Consider the following 20,888-nt stretch of genomic DNA (forward strand, 5'->3'; position numbering starts at 1 on the left):
TAACAGCATGGCTTTATTTCTTATAATTTCGTCTTCATACTTTTCTGCTGCATGGTTAAGACCAACGTAAAGCAGGAACTATGCAACAAGAGTTGTAGCTTTTTGGTCTGAGAAGGTCAGTGAAATGCCCTCAGGATTTGTCCTGAGATCCTGCCTTTTTGTTTTCTTTTGCTGAACCAGGGATTGAACTCAGGCCCTTGCGCTTGCCAGGGAAGCGCTTATTCCACTGAGCCATCTCCCTGGCCAGGAAATGGAAATCTGAATACAATAATATTCAAGGTGTCATTATTATCCAGGACTTAATGAAATAATCCGTAGTTAACCAAAAGGGAATTAAAACTTGTGGACTGGTAAAGTCCCCAATATTTTAAGAGATAGGGTATTTTGGGGAAAATCACAGGATCATTAGAAATGGAAACATGGTTATTTAAGCTGGGAGGACATAGGGATTTTTTTCTTTCTTTTTTTATGTAGTTAGTACAAGATCTACAGGGTCTTACTATACAGATCAGACTCATAGTGATCCTTCTGTTTTCAGCCTCCCAAGCACTGGGATTATAGGCACATGCCACCATGCTCAGTCCAGATCACAGGTTTTGTAGGCTGGGGAGCTGTGAAGACATAGCTCTGACCTAGCTGGGACTCACTCCTATAATTACTGAGTTAGAACAGAGCCTCAGCTCTTCTCTGCAACAAAAAAGCTTGAGTGTAGTCCTAAGGAGCTATGTTTCTTTTTCTCTCTTCTTTTGCCTCCTTTTTGTTGATATACTGGAGATTGAACTCAAAGCTTTTGCTCTGAATTAGGTCCTTAGCAACTTCCCTGTCATGGTTTGGGGTTTTTGCAAGGGAAACAATGCAAACAGGACATACTTTATAATAGTATTTTATAATGAATCACCCAAAGAATCACATACAAAGAGTGCAGGAAATCTGTCACTAAAGACCAAAGAATCTAGCTGAGGGCCTACATTCTAATATCCTACTTGAGTCCAGCTGAAAACCTAGCGCTCATAACAATGCCTCCTACAAGTCCAACTGGAGGCCTAGAGCCCATGCCTGTCTCATGCAGGCCTGCTGCATGGATCTATGCTGGAAAGGCCCAAATGTTAGTGGTGGAAACTAGAAAGTCTGTGTCAGTGGAATGAAGGATCTGTGCTAGTAGGGCTCTGAACTGCAGCCAGGAAGCAATGCTCAAAATAAGCACCAGAGTTCCCCCAAAGGTACCACAGCCAACCTCAGCAACAGTGAGGTCCTGAGCTCCTCCAGCAATGAGGAAAGCTGAGATGCCAGAAAGAAAGCCAACATGACAAGCTTCCCCACGAGGCTGAGCAGTGCACCATCTTCTCCTCTAGAGCCAGGAAGTGATACTCGAAACAAGGGCCAGAGTTCCCCCAAAATGAACCACAGTGACGTTCTCAGTGACAACAAAGACCTTGAGCTCCTCCAGCAAGAACAGCCAAGTTCAGGAAAGCCAGCATAACAAGGCCCTCCAGCAGAACAGCTCAAAAGAGAGCCAGCAGCTTCCACCAGCTCCAACAGCTTTTCCAAACAGCGTCCCTAACAGCCTTCCGACAGCTTCTCCTGCCTCTTAGGCTGCTGGCCACAACCCTCAGGTGGGCCTCCCACACCCAGCACCACACTAGTTCAATGCAGCGGGGTGTAACAAGTTCACCACCAGCTAGAAATCCACTACACTACCCTTTTATTATTTTGAGACAGGGTCTTTCTAAGTCCCTAAATTGCCCAGGCTGGGCTTAAACTTGAAATCTTCCTGCCTTGACCTCCTAGAGATCTGAAATTACAGTTCACAACTGCACCAACTTTAAGTGGATAACTATTTTTCCTGTGCATAGGAGAACAAGTGTTTAGTCCTACAAAGACAAAGAACTGATAAACCCAAATCCTAAGGCTTAAAATTTGTATGTTAAACTTAAGGACAAGTTTAATCATTGCATGTAATCATACTACTTTTGTAGATTCTGTTTATATGTTAGGCTTTGGAGAATTTGAGCTTCTAAATTTAAAGGTCTGGTTTGTTATATTTTTTTGACATAGCAACATGTTTATTAAAGTCATTTACTTGCAATATAAAGCTAAATATGAATTTAAATATATTAAGCCATTTATAGCTAAATAGATGGGCCTTGAGAACATACTCCTTTTAAAAAAATAATTTTATTGAGAAACAAATAGCAATTTGACAGTTTCAAAACAGGTTAGTAGGACAGTTACAATAATTAATACATTGCATATTGTTGTCTTTGTAAAGTTATTCATAGTACAACATGTACACATGATATCCTATCCAAACACTATTAGTACAAATCTTTCTTCTCATTGAATTAAGAGAAAGTAGCTGTATATCTATCCTAAACTATTTTGTATATACAGATTATATATATATAATGGTCCTTCGTTTATATCCCTCTTTTTTGTTTAGTTTTGTCAGAGATGGGTATTCCCTTGCCATTTAGATATTGTAGGTGCATGAATTCAGCAAAATAATCCAATATAGTCCAGCAGTCCATATTAGTAGTGGGTTATCCACAGGACTGGCAATGTCAGAACTTGTTGACTCGAGCCTTTTACAGCTCAGCATATTAATATGGCTTTACATTTTATACCTTGTTTTTATACTTTTCTGCTGGGTGGTTAAGACCAAGATAAAGCAAGACCTGTATAACAAGAAATGTAATATTTGTATCTCATAAGGTCAGTCAAATCCCCTCAGGATCTACCCTGAAACCCTGTACCACAGTTTGTAGATCCTTTGTCAGTGTCAGCCATGTGGATGAGTCACGGCCATTGCTTGACATTTGCTCTCTGTGTTATATTTATAAACTGCTTTAGAGAAAGATTTCTTATATAAACCTTTTAGGTGACTTAAGTGTCTACATTGTCCTCTAGGAGTCTGATCAATGAAATGTTTAAATAGCTGAACATTTTCTAGATTTTGACTGGTGAAATCTAAGGGATATTTATGTATCAATCAAAGAAGTACCAATGGTTGTTTTTATTTGATACACAATTATTAAAAAGGATTTTTAAAGTTACATTAAAATGTAAGTAATGATATGTATGCTCTTCTGTATGTAAAAATGATCAAAATGTATTTGAAGCTCAGGTTGTTAGACTCCTACTGCTAAGGTATAAATCCTGGCTCCACACCTCTTCCATTATGACTTAAATAAGTTAATCTCTCTATTCCTCTTTCCCAGTGGTAGTCTGGAGATATTAGCAGTACTATCTTGTGGGGTTTATAAAACGTAAATGAGAAAATACAAAGTAAAGCATATGAACAATGCTTGGTAGGTACTAAATGTTCAATAAATGGCATCATTATATTTCTATACATCATAAAATTAAAAACTTCAGCTTACAATAAATAAATAAATAAATAAATAAATAAATAAATACAGACACACATCTTTGGAAAGTTCTGGTTCTGGTTAAGAGCGTCGCAGATGACTCTAGTTTACAATACCTAAGATTTCACTTCATTTTTCTCAGCAGTTACCTGGCTCTTGAAACTCAACATATCTTTTTTTTTTAAAGTTTAACCTGATTGTCTAAAGTCACCTGAGCTACACCATATTGTCTTAGTGATTTAAATAACACACTTCCTAAAATTAAAGCAGAGATGCTTTCTGCATAGTAGTAATAGGGTTAGTATAAGAAGCCTGCAAAACATAGCAGTGAAGAAGGACTTGAAGCCACAGGCAAGTACAAGGACTGCTGCGGTGTTTACTGGGTGCTAAGTTTGGTTAAAGCAAGTGGTTTGCCCACTTGTTTATGGAGGGGTAAGGAAACTGAATATGTCGATGCCAAAGTCAAATTCTGTCTTGATTTAATAAGAGACTTAGGTAACACGCACTCACATCTTATCCTCTTTCTCTACGAAAGAAAGAGAAGGTAAACAGAGGGAAACTTGAGCAACCAAGAGCCACATCCTACGTCCTGCGCACATTAGAAGATCTGTTTGTGCTACCGAACAATGGAACCATGTGGGGCTGGGGAGAGAAGACAGCGTGTTAGCAGCTATCAAGTAGGACATGCATGTTGCTGCTTGTGTAATGGTGAGTACAGCACTAAGACTCGAGCCGAACTTTTATGACCCTGAGGAAGGTGAGAGTGCAGCTAGCCTTAGTTAGTGCGTGGTGAAAAGACTCATGGAACTGGGAAGCACCAACTGTTAATTGACTGTTGCTTCTTATTTTAAATTAATAGTCCATCTGTTGCTACAAATCATTGAATGATGTGACACTTCACCCCATTCCAGTCCCCTACCTACTTCTAATACATCTTAACAAGGCCCATTTGGTTTTTGCTTTTCATCAAGACTCCCAAGGAAGAGATTTTTATGATTTCCCTTGTTAGCGCTTTCAGAGCTGTCAGCCCTTATCGTCAGGAAATCTTTGCTTGTGTCTCTTAGGAAACCTCCTCAAAATTAATGAGTAACTAATCCTGCCCCTGAGTGGGAGGGAAAGATAATGGGATGCGAATCTGCCAAAACAGAGGTGAATGGAGCCTCAGTTCACTACTTGACATCTGAGCTTCCAGAAGGGATGAGGCAACTTGTGCAGGTGAGTCACACACTAGAAGGAGATGTGATTGGTTCCGGCACTGTCTTCTTGGTTCTAGGGAGAGTGAAATGGAACTGAGACAGATAGCCACACTGTAAACTGTAGTAAAACCTCAGCGTGCTTCAGAAATCTTCAGCAGTTTGGTGATACACATATAGATGTCTTTATATACTGTATATGCTTAAATGTTAAATTTTAATAATGCTTTTCAAATTATATGTTTCAAAATAGAATGGTTTATTAAAAAGCCAGGTTGCTGAGTCAGGGTTGGGGGCTGATGCTTTAGAAATGACTTAGGTAACCTAGTGACATCATATGTCACGATGATATAAGGCAAGGAAAATCCAATATGTTTCCAGGTGGAAGCTACTAAAGGGGGAAAAATATCAATAGAGATTGAATTTCAGGTTACATTTAGATTAGATGACTTTCGGTAATTTGGTTAGTGGTGAGGAAATGTTAAATAACTACTTAAACACTAGAGTAAAGGTCTAAGAGAATTACTGCAGTTTCTAAAATAGGACTTGGGAAGGCAAACACAAGCAGGAAAATTTGGGGACAGAAATCCAAATTAATAAAAAAAAAAGGTAGAAAAATATTGAGAGATTGGGAATTTGAATAACATTCTTCCAAGTGGGATTTGGAATAGACGAAAATAGGCAAGATGTGTTATGTCTATGTACCAACTCCCTACGATGAATATAATCGTTAAATACTGTCAGCATGAACTAATAAACATAAAAATAGGGCAAGATCTAAGTATCACCGGCATATCTCCAGTTTAAGCCCCAAGTGCAATTAGTTTTCTTTCCTTGTAGAAATAGTAAGGACAGGGCTGGCCAAATAGCTCAACGGATTAAAAGGCCTGCTTAGGCAGACTCAGGGGCCGGGGTTTGAGTTCCGTTCTCGGCGAGACATGCGGGCCCCGCCCCCGGGGTGCACGGAGATGGTGATTGAGACTGGACGTGGTGGCGCACGCATGTTATCCCCGCTCTTGGGGGGCTGAACACGGGCGGATCACTACAAGTCCGATCTACATAGTGAGACCTTGTAGACCCTGTACCAAAAACAAAACAAAACAAAACAAAAAACAATAAAAAAAAAAAAGTGGCAAGAACAATTCACAGCTGAAAATTCCAAGCAGCAGAAAACCAGATCCAGACCAATAGGAATGAAGCTACTGCTTATCCTAGGGGCGTGGCGGGGTCACACATCAGATTGCAAGGGCTGACCGGTGGGTTGCAGGTCAGGTGTTGTCCCCAAAAGAGGAGTCTACATGCCGGGCACAGTACCCACAGATACACATAGTGGTTCTGAAGAGGGGGTGTGGATTTAGTTTTTGGGGTCATGTCCCCTTCTATATTCCTTAAAATTAAAATTAGTTCTTTTTCCCCCAAAAAATAGTACCTATTTAATGAAACCACAATTAACTAAGATGTACACAAAAGAAAAACAAAAATGAAAGGCACCCTTTTTCATTTTCCCCTTACCCTGGACTCCCTAGGATTAAGCAAGCAGATTTTCTTTGTATGTAAAGCTGTATCTCATATGAAGGTAAAAATTATGAACTAATACTGACAAAATGTCTCTACCTCCTTAGAAGTTGCACATTCGTTTATGGTGATGAACAACGTGAGTTCTGAGAGGGAACGGAAGGAGCTTAAGTGAGCCTCATCAGTCGGGACCCGGGATCAGTCGGGACACACGCGAGCTAAGCCATGGAGAAGTGCCTTACTGTGGAGCGGATGCTGCTGTGACATCGCACTCAGCTAGTGCCCCTCCCGGGTCTGTGCTGCCTGTTCAGCACGGAGGGGTTGGGAGCGGGGGCTGCCCTTCTCCTCCTTTCTCAGCCTCCAGCCAAGCTTCCCACTGGCCCAACTCAGTTGGAGTCCAGAAAGCGGCGGGGCCTTGGTGACGCTCTTCTTCTAGGCTAACCTCGCAGGCCAGAGGCACGACAGAAAAGGGGCCTGCAGGGCAGGTGGAGGATTTTGAGACCACCGTATTCTTGAAAGCCTGTGTTTTAGAAGGCAGGGGAGGGATGGAAAAGACCCCAGCACCTCATATACAAAGAGAAAGGGGTTGGAGATGTAGCGAAGGCAGAGGCTTGAGTTTTGTACCAGTGTCCTGGTGGTGGTGGTGTTGGAGAAGGGGAAGAGAGAGAAAAAGAATTTTAAAGACATTTGCTGCAGATGATGAATTAAATGTTCTACATGACTTCTGTAAAGATTACATTTCATTAAAAATATGCTAGGTTGTTGTACTGCTGTTTTCTCTCTGTCATTAAATACGCAGGGAGATTTTCGTGTAAGTAATTCCTTAATGGCATATTCGTAGTGATCCTCCTGTCTCAGCCTCCCCAGCACTGGGATTACAGGCGTGCACCACCACATCTGGTTTTGGTGACTGGCTCTGCACAGGCTGGCATGCAGTACTGGAAATCAAACCTGGGATCGAAGCTGGGTCCTTGCCCTTGCCAAGCAGTTGCTTAGACCACTGAGCTATCTCCCCAGCCTGAGAAATGATTTTGAGCTTTTAATACAACTTGTCAGGAACATGTATTATCTTGCAATACTTCAGGTTTGGAGCAGGCACTTTTCCTTACTTATTTACTTATTTACACTCTCTCGATAACAAGAGATGTGATTGATCCTTGTTGGTTTAAGTCCTACCTATGTGCTGAAAACTCCCTCATTTATACCTCCAGCCCAGACTTCTCTCCTGGCATCCAGACTTAAATGACTGACTGCTGCTGTCCAGCATCGACCCTTTACTCTCTGACACCATCCAAATGTCAATATACAAAGGGCTTTAGTCACTTGTTCTCCTGCTAACTGTAGGGCTCGGGAGATAGCTTCTGCGGAATGCTTGACTTCTTTCTTAGGACTGATAGTTTTGAAATATACTTTGCCTGGATTAAATCACATGAACAAAATTTATTTTTTTAAAATTTTTTTTCAAAGTTTTATTGATAAACAGATAGCAATGAGACAGTTTCAAATCAAATCGGAAGTACAGTTTCAACAAATAATACACTGCATCTATTCTTCTTAGTGGTTAATTGCTGTACAAGATGCGGACTTGTGATCCTATTTACAAACACCATTAGAACAAATCATTCTATTCATTAAGAGACATGAACAAAATTTAAAAGGTATGGAAGCTTAACTATTAGAGAATGTGTGTTTGTTGTACCTCAAATTTTGTTTTTCTGTCTGCTGAATTCTCCCCCAAAACATTACCTTTTTAAAAAATTTTGTTTGGTCAAACAAATGTGTAAATATTCATCCTTTTCACTTCAAATGAAAATTAGCATCTTTGGCCAATGCCCAGCATTTTCCCCTTTCTTTGTTTAATTTTTTCTTTCCTTCATTTTATTTATTTATTCATTTATTGCAGTGCAGGAGATTAAACCCAGGACCTTGTACATCTCAGCAAAGTGCTTTATCATTGAGCTACATCTTCAGTCTACAGTTTTAAGACCTATTGGAGAGATTTCTATATGCGTAGACACAGAGCTATTTTTTTTTAATGAATGCATAGCATTCTACTATGTGGACAGGGCTAATTTTCTTTCAACAAGACCTTTTTTTGAGGTTAGACTACTTACAATCTAGTTATAAGTAATAAAAATTGTACATTGTAGATTCACTATGACACATGTCTATTCTGACTCACCAATATACCACTGGTATTATTCCATATTAGTATGAATAGAATGCCCATCTTATGTTTAGTTACAGACTTCATATTCTACAGGAATGGTGTACATTAGATTTTTCTCTTGGGTTGGCTTTCAGAAATAATTCTGTGATGAATATCAGCTTCCAGTCACAATGAGTGTTCACCGTGCTTTATTTTTCTTCAGGGTATATAATTCATGTACATTTTCTAGGCTTCTTCACATAGACAGGATTTTATGACCAAATTTCAGTAAGAGAACATGGGTCAAAGGGACACTTATTATTTCTAGACCTGGTCCATAAAAGTCTCCTGTACCATCTTGTAACTTAACAGAGGAACCCCAAGGACCTAGAAAAAGGTAGAGTGACAAAATAGATCTCTAGGCAACTTTGTGAGCACTGATGACCTATGTCAATGTGTGGCACAAGGCACACATTTACTGTATTGAGACACTGAGATTCTACTTACTCTAAGCCATCTTAAATACTACACACATATACACCTCTGAAGGTATTTTTTGTGCTGTGGATTCCAAAAATCAAAATCACTGAATGCAGGATTGGAGATATAGTTCAGGGGCACAGCATCTGCCTGGCAAGAGTGAGGTTGTGAGTTCAATTTCCAGTACAAACAAACCAAAACAAAATAAAACAAATAAAAAAAAATCACTGAATCTATATGGCCTAAACCCTTTAAATTTGACCCTTCCTGTCAATTTATTCTCTAAAAGGAGTACACTAGCTTGCACTCCCTCCAACAGAACATGAAAATAGTCAAAGAGAATGAACGTATCTCACATTTATTTCATAACTGGAAAATTTTGAAAGCTCTTGAATTATAATGATATTAAATGTTTCAATGAAAAAAAAGATACTTCAATGGCAAACATCAAAATTGTTATTGTGTAAAAGGTTGTTGGTTTCCAGTATTGGTGGGGAAGAGTTGCATATTTTGTTAAATCTCTTGATTCTGATGCCAAATTTGGAAACCACTAGCCTGATTTGTTGTGATACCAAGTGGTTAAATGCTGTACAGCCAGTGGTGCCCCACAGGAAGTGCCATGGAGTCTTGTATGTCCACGGAAGAAGCTTTTCCCTCTACCTGGCCTCCTAAATTCCTTGGCTAGTGGATGATGGTGAGACAGATTAGAGCATGTGTCTTTACCAGTCGACCAGTAGTCTTTCTTTCTGCAAACAAAAGCAAAACAAAACAACAACAGCATGAACCCACAATGTCATAATAGTGACATATGCGTTTTAGGTGGTAAGCTGTTGCGTGGTATCACACAGTCTCCTTGATTAAGAATATTTGTCTCGGTTACTTCTCTATCGTTACTGGGACAGAATACCCAACGCCCAAAATGAAGGAAGGAGCTGGCTCCAGTGGTAGAGTGGCACATGGCAGAGAGCAGCAGCTCATGGTGGTGGCAAAGAGCAAGACAGCAAAGGGAGTGGCAGCCGCTTTATCAGCTAGCTAGCCTCTCTCCAGTCCTTACAGTTGTATGCAAAGTATCTGCCCCAGGGCACTTACACCCATAATCCCAGCTTTGGATTATGAATCAATCACAAATTCCAGAAGCCATCCAAGAACTTCATGAGGCTTTGGGGGGACAACTAGACAAACATCATAATAGTATTGAAATTAGAGACTGTGGAAGGAGGTCATCGGCTCCAACTATAAATGCTAGACGTCTGCAGAGACAGAAGTCACGTTGCAGTAGACAGTGTCTTATTATTTATTTATTCCTGCATCAGTGCACTCATCCATTTACTCAACAAATATTTACTAGATGCTTACTATATACTGGACGTAACGGTGAACAAAGCAAGTCGAGTCCTTGCTCTCTGGGAACGTATAGTTTGATAGATTAGCCCAGAAATAATTACCAACTATTTAGCAGCTGGAATGGCACATGATGCTGACAGAACAAATACCAGCTACGTTGTCACACTTACGTGTGCGACTAAATACCAATTTTGGGTTCCGCTAAATTCATTAATTGTAATTTTTTTAAAATTTATTTTTATTTGTGTGTGTGTGTGTGTGTGTGTGTGTGTGTGTGTGTGTGGCCAGCTCAACCCACCAGGGGGCATGGCTGGCTGGCATGTGGTGCTGGGGGATTGAACTGCGGTCCCTGTGCTTTGCTAAGCTTGTTCTAAGTAGGTGCTTTAGACCACTGAGCCATCTCACCAGCCCCTTAATTGTAATTTTTAAAAGAAAGAAATAAATGTTTATTTTTTTCTTTAAATATTGGGGTAATGCTTCCTGGAAGAACAGAAGGAAGGATTTCAGTCCTGAAATAGCTGCATGCGGCTGTAGAAGGCCAGTAGGCATCCTGTCCTCTTTTATTATAAAACTGCAATTTTGCCAGGGATCCATCCTCTGCGCTCCAGTGGGCTTCGCTGAGCTACTTGTGGTCATTCTGCCTCCACCGCTCCTGATTAGCTCGAGGTGGCTAGCTCCATGTGACTCAGTTCTGGCAAGGAGAGACAGTAAATACTTGTTATTTAAGGCAGCCCAGTCAAACTTTTTTGTTACTTATAGTGAAAGGCTAACTGTGGATGCTTCCTCCAGGAGAGACACTACAAATTATTGAAAACTATAACTTGATAGTGAGTGTATGGTTTCAAGAAGAACAGGATTTTTTTTTTTAAATATGTGTTTAGTACAAGATCTACAGGGTCTCACTACACAGATTGGACTTAGCGATCCTCCTGTTTTCAGCCTCCCAAGTGCTGGAATTACAGGTGTGCACCAACACGCCCAGTCTCAATCTCTGTCTCAGTGCACTCCAGGGGCGGGGCCAGCACAGCATGCCAGGGATAGAACCCTGGCCCCTGCATCTGTCTAAGCAGGTGCTTTAGTCTTCTGAGCTATCTGGCTGACCCTATCAGAGAATTTTATTTTTTATATTTTTTGTATTTTAGGGAAGGGTCCATTTGGTGTTCAGGGTCTCACTACTAAATCAGACTTGTAGTGATCTGCCTGTTTACAGCCTCCCAAGAGTTGGGTGCATGCCACCACGCCCAGTCTCAGTTGCCATCTCAGCGTTCCCCAGGTGCAGGGCCAGCACAGCAGGCCCAGGGATTGAACCCCTGGCCCCTGTGCCTGCTTGCAGATGCTTTAATCCACGAAGCTATTTGGCCTGCCCTTGTCACGGAATTTTAAACAGTAGTAAAAAGAATTCTTATGTTTGCTCAAGAAAACCATAAGAAGTTTCTGTAACTTTGGGGGGAATTCTGAGGACAACTCTGCATGCGTGTGTGTGTGTGTGTGTGTGTGGAGAGAGAGAGAGAGAGAGAGAGAGAGAGAGAGAGAGAGAGAGAAGAGAGAGAGAGAAAAGAGAGAGAGAGAGAGTCATAATTTTGAACCTAACAGAGAGCTCAGCATGCCCCTGTGGTGGGGCAGGCACAACAGGACTGGATTGAACCCCCGGCCCTTGTGCCTGCTTTCAGGCGCTTTGATCCACTGAGCTATTTGGCTGGCCCTGCAATTTTTCTTTTCAGCAAATGAATGTTTTAAAGCTGCTGAGATTATGACTTGTCAGGGAAAGATGCTAGATGAAGGACTGAAGATTGCTGACAATTTACAAGTGCCTCCCAGGATCTGGGCACATGCTAAGTGCTTTCTAACATTTTCTTAATTATTCCTTAAAACAAACCTATGAAGTAAATATTATCTTTCATATTTTACAAAGAAAACAGACCTGTTATGGCTGAGAGTTTAAACAGCTTGCTCCGTGTCCTGAGTAAGTAGGAAAAGCTGAGACTTGAGCCCCAGGTCTGGTTGATCCCAAACTCCATGCCCTTGAGTCAAGTGCTGGACAGGACACTTGCCATCATCCAAAGTGTCCCTTAGGTGGTTCCCCTCCATGGCAGAACAACAGCCTGTGAAGTGTTCCCTGCCAGTTTTGTAAGCAGCCCAGCCAGCTACACAATAAGGAGATAAGGCCAGTTCTGGCCTATTTTAGGGCAAACCACAGATGTCTTTGATGTTTTCATTGTACATGAGAACAGAGCCACGGATCCGACAGCTGCTGGCAGCCCTCATCATCTATGCAGAATATTAAGGCAGCTTTATCTCAGCGCCTAATTACTGCTGGCACAGGGAAATTCGTCTTGCAAAGGAGGAGATGTCACATGGCATAAATGTAGCGTGGAACCAGTATGATCGCCTTTTTCTATTCTCAGGGCTACTCAATTGTAGAACATTTTTTGAAAAGTATTATTAAATGGTGGGCTTCTCCAGTTACGCAACTAAAACTTTGTTTAAGATAATATTAGAACAGGGGCTGGGGAGATGGCTCAGTGGAATATGCGCTTCCCTGGCAAGCGCAAGGGCCTGAGTTCAATCCCTGGTTCCGCAAAAAAAAAAAAAAAAAAAAAAAAAAAAAAATTAGAATAGCCCAACCATGTTACTGCCTTGCACCTCAATGTGTTTCCCTTTTTCCTTCTGATGTAAAATAGACCTAATACTTAATTCCAAAAGCAAGTGCAATTATGGCATTCTTGTCTAGTCCAGGCTTTCACACCCACCTAGTCAATGTGACAGAACCATAATTTAGTACCTTTTCATCATGAAAAGTTGTTTCATATTTAGGATGACAAATAAATACTTGGAATGCTAAAATGTGGAGCCAAAAATCAATAGTTGTCTACTTTACAAGCAGTAAGCATAGTTGGGTGAGACCACCATTTCAACCTCATGTGGCTTACAGTGTTTTTGACAATGGCTGCAAACCACATGAAACAGATACATTGCGCAGGTCTCCTTTAAGGAGCTGTCACGCAGCTGTGGGTGTAGGCACTTGCTTTGCTCATTCCTTGAGGGTCACATGCAGCTACAAAGGACTACTTCTTGATGTCCTGCCTTCGAGGCACGGCCAGGGACTGGGTGACATGGGGATACAAAGCCCACACATTTCAGCCTGATGTGGAATGTGGAGAAGCTCATACTGTAGAGCTCTCCTCTTCCTTTTCCTTTCATTGTTGATTTCTCACAAGTGTCTTACACCCCACATTCCATATTAGTATTTATTTATTAACAAATGCTCCTAGAAAACCAAATCATATACACTGAATTACCTCTATAGTAGAATACATATATGTACATATTTGTACATGGACCAATTCCCCATTATGAATATAATCATTATATACTGCAGATACAAACTAATAAAAAATTAAAAAGAAAAAAATCCGGTGATTACTTCAATAGTACGTTGCCAATTAAAATGTATCAATTAATCTATTTCTCAACAGACTGAAATGCACTACTGAAACAATAGGCTGTGTTTTCTTTGTCTTTCTTCGCCTCAGCACAGCATCTGCCAATGTAAACCTGTTCTCTTTGAACTCTGTTCCCTGTTCCTTTTCAAACAAACAAACAAAAAACATAGTCTGTTTTTCTTTCTTCTCCCTTTCTGGTTGTTCCTGTAGGATCTATGCTTGGTGTCTGCCTTACAACAGTGTGCCCCAGGATTCTGCCTTTGACCTTCACTCACTGTCCACAAATGACCTCATCACATGTGCCCTTTGGTTCTGGAATATTCCCCAAAGGCCCATGTATTGAAGGACTGGTCTTCAGCCTATGGTGCTATTGGGAAGTAAAAAAACTTTAGGAGATGAGGCCTAGTAGAAAGAAGGAAGTAAGGTCACTGGGGGTGTGCCCTTGAAGGAGATATTGGGACCCTGGCCCTCCTCTTCCTCTCTCTCTTTGCTTCCTGGCTGCCATCAGGTAAGCGGTCCTCCTGGGCTGCATGCTCCCACCATGACGTACTGGACCACCACAGGTCCAAAGCAACAGGGCCAAGTGACCAGCAACAGCAACTCTGAGGCCAAGTAAATTTTTCCTCTTAGAAATTTGATTTATCACAGATATCTACTATCGTGACGGAAAACTGACCAACACAGTGATTTCTGTTTGTGTGTTTGGTATGTTCAGCTTTTGAATTTATAGTTCTGACCTTGCTGCTGAGCTCCAGAGCCTATAGTTTCTCAAAAAATGCACCCTGAATGGAATATTTGTTTTCCCTTCTTCTCCCCAAACAGCCCAAATGGGAAATAACCAACAATGGCCAGCAGTCCATCTTCCAGTAATCCTGCATCCACGGATACCATTCTACTCACCCTGTAGTCTCAGCTTGAAATCTGGGACTCATCCCAGACCTCTTTTTCTCACTAACACTCTAGCCAAGCAAACCCAAGACCTTAGATTCTCTTCTCTAAACAGCTCAAGTTATCTCATCTTTCTTTGCTTCTGTCTCTTATCCCTTTCAGTTTAAAGTCTCCAATGTCTTCTCACTTTTATACTTCTCACCCTTGTCTGCCATTTGAGCACACTAAGCCACTGCTTAAAATCGGTCATGGTTGCCAGGTTGGCACCCATGTTCCTTAGTGATGGAGGACCTTGAAGGAGGAGCAGCCGTCTTTATTTTGGCTGAACCTTTCATATATTACTATGTACAGAGCTGCCTAGGACTTTTCTTATCCTTGCAGTTGGATTTAAGCAATGCACATCAGTCCAACTGAAGTGCTGATGGGAGTCTTTGAAGACAGCAGACAGTGTTTCCTGGGACCTGCATTTGTGAGCCTGGATGAGGCAGAATGAAGATGCAGTGGTCCATGCTGTGGGCTGCCATTGAGCCTGGAGATAAAAGCTATGACTTTGGGGGGCTTGAAGGGTTACATCAGAGCTGAAGCACTGACCCCAAACCATTAGATACTACCTCAGTTTTGTTATGCAGATAACTCTTTTTGCAGGTCCTTCTGTCTGCACCTTGCAGAAGTGATTTCAGGCTTCCTATCTAGCCCAGCTCACGGGACTTACTCACTTTCCGTGATTCTTGCATTTGTTCATCCTGAAGCCATGGCTTTCTTCATGAATTAATAAAATCTGATTGGTTGGGGAGATAGCTTGACGGTCTAAGTGCTTGCCTGGCAAGCGTGAGGACCTGAGTTCGATTCCTGGTACGGCATGCCATGCCTGCCCTGGGACACCGGGTTCACTGTGCTGGCCCTGAAACCAGGAATGGTGGCTCATGCCTGTAATCCCAGCATTGGGGAGAGTGAGACTGGAGGATCACTATGAGTCTGAACTGCATAGTGAGACCCTGTACCAAACAAATAAAAATAAATAAATAAGTAAAATTCAGGTTTGGCCCTGGATCGAGGCCTTTATTCTGGTTAGCCATCATCATGGCTGGCCTTAGGACCCCTTAGTGTCTTTATTCTCACCATAGGTTGCACTAGAAATGGTAGATTGGAATTAACTCCCTAGAATTCCAGTAACTTTTCCATGGGATTACAACTGGTAAACCTTCTGGGCTGCTGTGAAGACCGGGAAGGGCCCTCATTAACTTAACGGCATGAGCCTTGTGCGTCTAGTTGTACCGTCAGTCATTCTTCAGCGTGTACTCCGTGCCCTGCTGGCAGGTGCACGATACATGCTGCTGGTAGATGCTCTAACCCCCTTACAAGACAGCGGTCCCTCTGGCTCCTGTGTGAATATCCCCGTTCATCCTTCCTAGTGTCCTCTCAAGCAGTCCTACTCATCCTTCAAAACTCAGCTCACGATAAGACCCTGTTTGGAAGGATCTCCCAAACCCTTTCCCCTCCCCTGGCCCCTGAGCACATTAGCTGCCAGCACGTACACTGCTGCAAGGCCCTTGTTCTCCCAGAGTGATCTCCAAAGCTCTCGGTGACTCCTTACATCCAGGCTGCGCTGTATAGCGCCTACTTCATAGTGTGCCTGTGAAAAGAATGGAAATGTATAAAACGTTATTACTTTTTAGTTAGCCATTGCAATGGTGGATTATGAAAATTCACATGCGCATTTTGCTGTTTCGCTATGATACTTGGCAAAATCCTTCTAGAAAAAAAATTTTGTTAATACTATATATTATATATACATTGTATATATAATACTTAAATGCACAAATAAGAGTCATCTACACTGACTTTTACTCTTAAAAGTTATATTAGCATAAAGTATATATAAATCACATGTAATATAAAATTAATTTCACATAATTTTATAACACTATTATGTTAAGAGAACTTTATGTAAATTATGTAAAATATTACATCTGTAATATAAATTATTTGATATAATTTAAATATACTTATACATTCAATATACATTTCCATAGCTATACAAATTATAGGCGCTATGGAGGTATTTATACATAAAGGATGGTTAATATAACATTTCACACGCCGTGTAAAATTATACTAATGTAAGTTTTAGAAGGAAAAGTCAGCGTAGATGTTGCTACTAAGAACTTTGCGTAGTTGTAGTGCTTTATGGAGTAGCTGACCCCATTTCTGCCACTTCAAACTGGTTGTCAACATATGGGTGAATAACAATCTGCTGACTTTGAGAAATTAGTTATAATCCATTTCACATAATGCACGCAAAGCACAGCAGGCAGTGGCCCATAATAGAAGGATTAGTTTTGGGCCTCAGGGTGGTTTTTAAAAAATTCACAGGCTGATGGAATGATACCCCCCATATGGACCCAGAGTATTTGCATTGTGGAGTTCGCGGTACTCTCTTCCCTCCAGCACTGCTCACTCCTGCACAGGAGCGAACCTCCATCCATCAGGCCGGCAGCTGGAGCTCTTCCCTGGTGGTGGGCAGGTCGGAGGCCAGCGTGCCTCAGAGGAACTGGAATAGGTTTGTAAAATCTCTTATGTCATTTCTTATTTTTCTGCTGTCTAGGGCAAGATGTAGCTTTTGTTTTTTGGGGATTTTTTGGTCTCATGCCTGAAACTTGCATCCCACTAAAATCTCTTTCCTGGCTAAAATCTCCTTGCCAATTTTAATGGCTTGCCAGGGTGGACTAAGAGGCCATTCACGTGACCATCATCTTGTATCTCTTCCCTGCGTTTTTCTCTCTGTTCGCCTATCTGTCGACCTCAATTTGTTCAATTTCCTGCTTATAATTTGTATGTCTGAGCCTGCTTTTTCTCTCTGCTTACCGTTTTCCTCTCTCGTTTGTCTTGTTCTTGTAGGAGCCTTTCAGAATCTCTCAAGAGAGGCCTTTCCTACCCAAATGCCTACCGGTCTAAGCCTAAGCAGCCCAGCCTGGCGAGGAAATGTGAAAGAACCAACTCTGGCGGCCCTCGTGGACAGGTGTGTGCTGCTGGACACCAGCTGGGTATTTTTGTTTTTATGAACTTTTTATGAATATAAGATGCCTGAATGAAGCAGTGAATGGCACTCCTGAAGTCCCATACAAGGGCTCACAGCAGCTTGCTTCTACCAGCAACAGGACACAAATCTTTAAGAGTACATTTTGTAGCCCTATATTTAAGGTCTGATGTGGTGGCACATGTTTGCAATGAAGCACTCTGGGAGGCTGAGGCAGGGAGATTGCAAATTCTTGACTCAGCCTGTGCAACTCAGCAAGTCCCTGTCTTGAAATAAAAAATTAAAACAAAAAGCATTGGGGGTGTAGCTCAGTTAAATGATCCTGGGTTTAATCTCCAGTATTGCAAACAAAACAAAACAAAACAAAACAAAAATTGTTTATTAGAGCTTTTGTTATGTCTAAGTTTGCAAGTAAAGCTTATAAAAAAACTCAGACTTCTTAGTAAAAAGCAAAAGAAAAATATATTTAAAGAATCAAAAACAGTAGATATCTACAATTATTTATACTTAAATCAGGAATACATTTGATCTTTTTAAAAGAATGATTGCCTAAAATTTAAATTAATCGGCTTTCTTTAAAATCCCCACCTAAAGACTAGAAAGAGGATGAGAATTATGGTGGGCTGTGAAGAGCAGAGCTGGGGATCAGGCTTGGGGGGAGGTTTCTTGCAGAGAATCTGCAAAGTGGGCCAAGCTCACGTGGACCGTGTGACTCCACTCAGTTGCAGGGCTGAGCAGCCTGCTGATCTCAGATGTCTTCTTCCCCAGGAGAAATGAGCTCTCTTTTCTTGGAATGACTGCGGCACTGAAAACCTATCCCACTCTTTGGCACTCGCTGTAACCAATCCTGTAATGTTATCTCTCTTAGAAATGTTTTTGTCTTTTCATGCTAACAATTATCTTTTTATGTGTGTGTCTTACCGAGGATGTCCATTTACCCCGGGTTGCTGAGCACCGCTCTGATTTATACCTATTGCAGTGGTATAACTGTTACAGTTTCCCTTTTCACTCTCAGAAGTGTCCTGGTTTGGATAATGATGGATTAGAAGGTTACTCTAGTCTTACCTCAGCTAAACTAAAAGCTTCTGCACCGACCGAGATCCCACCTAGAAACCACACATTCTGACTCGGGTTCTGTATTGAAGGGGCAACTTACGAAGTGTGGGCCGACTTAAGGATATCATAAAAGAATACTGAGGCTGCAGGTCTGAAAAAGGCAAAGGGAAGAAATGATGTTAGGGGAGCCCAATCCAGTGGAACAGCCCTAAGAGGGGGCCCCTCCTTGGGAAGCTACTGTCTTGGAAGCTCGCAAACATGGCAGACTTGTCCGGGTGCCTCTTATTGGCTGGACACAAATGTAAAGGCGAAGACAATGGAGCACCAGGGGAGCGTTAGTAGCTTGGAGGAAACATCAGGGCAACACGGAGAATGGATGAGGGGTTCAGGCTTGTGTGTGTTATAGGGCCGTGAAAACGAACCACCATAGGAATGTCATAAAGCAGGACTTGAAAGCTGTTTCAGGAATCTACTTTCTGTATTGGGGAGCAAGACACAAACACTAGAAAGATAAACAAAAATAAGCCAAACAAAAAAATGGTAGGGCAGTTAAAGAAGACTTCTTGGAGGAAGTGACACAGCTGCGCTCTAAGGGTGAGCAAGAACTTTGCAACCGTGTTTTCATTTATTTATGTCTATCCTGCTGCATTCTAAGAAAGGAAGCCAGATGGTCCAGTTAAACACACAAAGCAAACAGAAAGTTGGATAAAACATGGGGGAATTTGTTGCTCTTACAGCTTGTTGCTTTTGATCTTGGCGAAGCTCAGAGGGCTGCAGTTTTATTTTCATTTTATAAATGAGGAAGCGGAGACTTGATGGTTCAAGTCCCTTGTGTGGAGTGCACTGCCTTGACAGGCAGCGCCAGGCTGGTTTGACTCTAGACAGACTGTGATTTTTCAATAGTGGCTTGGAACGAGAGACACGCTTGGGTTTGCCGCCCTGTGTGGAGCTGTGGCCTGAACGTGCTCCCCACGGTTGGCTGGAGATTGGAGCATTTTGAAGGACTGAGGAATGTCCAGGAAGGGAACATTCCAGGTGGAAGAGCTGAGTTCAAAGCATGCTAGAAGCAGGTAGCTCGTTAGAACTTGGTATGCTGTGAGGAGCGGCGAGAGATGCGGCTGCAGAGCGAAGGATGGGCTACCTCTGAGACCCTGTAGAGTCTTCCAATGGAAGACAGTGAAAGCTAAGGGTGGACTGGAAGCAGTTAGCAGCATGAACAGCTGAGAATTTTGAGGCCTGCTCGCTTGTGTGCCCAAGGCTGGGCCAGGAGGGGCTGGAGGCAGGGAAGCCAGCTAAGGGAAGGCTGCAGGCACAGGGAGAGGCGCTTCAAATGAGGGAACAGCTATGGAGAAGCATTAGACAGAGCCTAGCCTGGGGTGGAGGCGACAGCCACACATGGATGGCGGTTAGAAGATGCTGCTCCCAAGACAGGCTTACGGGGGTATCACCCGTCAGGAGTGTGGTTGTCTCAGGAAAGAAAGAAAAGTGGCCTGACCTTTCAAGCTGTGGGTTGGGGCTGTCTAATTACTTGGTTTATTGTATATAATATAAACTTTTTTTTTTATGTGTCTGGGGCTCGAGCTCAGGACCTTGTGCTTGCCAACCAAGTGCTTGTACTGCTGAGCTACATCCTCAGCTCTTGGTCTATTATAGTTTAAGGGAAAAAAATATAGCAATCCTGAAAAAATATTGGTTGTCAATATTAGTTAAATGTATTTTAACTTTATTGTAACACTAATATGCAGTCATAAAATTTAGAAAATACAGACAAGTCGTCCATCTCCAATATTGTTTTTACTCAAGTGCAATCTAACCATGACTTGTAACATTTTGTTGCATGAATTATCACTTTTTATTTTCTAAGCACATACAGGTATATGTATATGCTTTCTCAAAAGAGGGTAATGTTCCAGTTAAGTATATCACGTACACCTTTGCACTAATGATTCTACCATATCATTCTGAAGCTGGGCGTGGTGGCACACACCTGTCATCGCAGTACTTTGGGAGGCTGAGACAGAAGGATCAGATATTTGAGGCCAGCCTGGCCCATGTGGTGGTGACTTGGCAAGATCCTAATTCAGGAAACAGCAAAACAAAACAAAACAAAACAGGGCTGAAGTTACAGCTCAGGGGAAAGAGCCTGGGTTCAGTCCCCAAGATTACTACATAAAGATTTTGAAACTGTGTAGTATTTCATTTATGAAGGCCTGATAGTCTGTTGAATTGTGTTTCTGTTACAGATATTGAGATTGTTAAGTATAATAAATATCACAACAAAAAATCATTATAATTTAAATTTACTAATTTTTGATTTTTCTTCATAGTGGAATTTAGATAACTAAACCAAGTCTGGGCATGCTTTGATTTAATAACATGGTTATGCAAAGAACAGTTGTTTTTGAAGTGTTCTAG

This window comes from Octodon degus, unplaced genomic scaffold, assembly GCF_000260255.1.
Source record: "Octodon degus isolate 3935 unplaced genomic scaffold, OctDeg1.0 scaffold00001, whole genome shotgun sequence".
In the NCBI taxonomy this organism is placed as follows: domain Eukaryota; kingdom Metazoa; phylum Chordata; class Mammalia; order Rodentia; family Octodontidae; genus Octodon; species Octodon degus.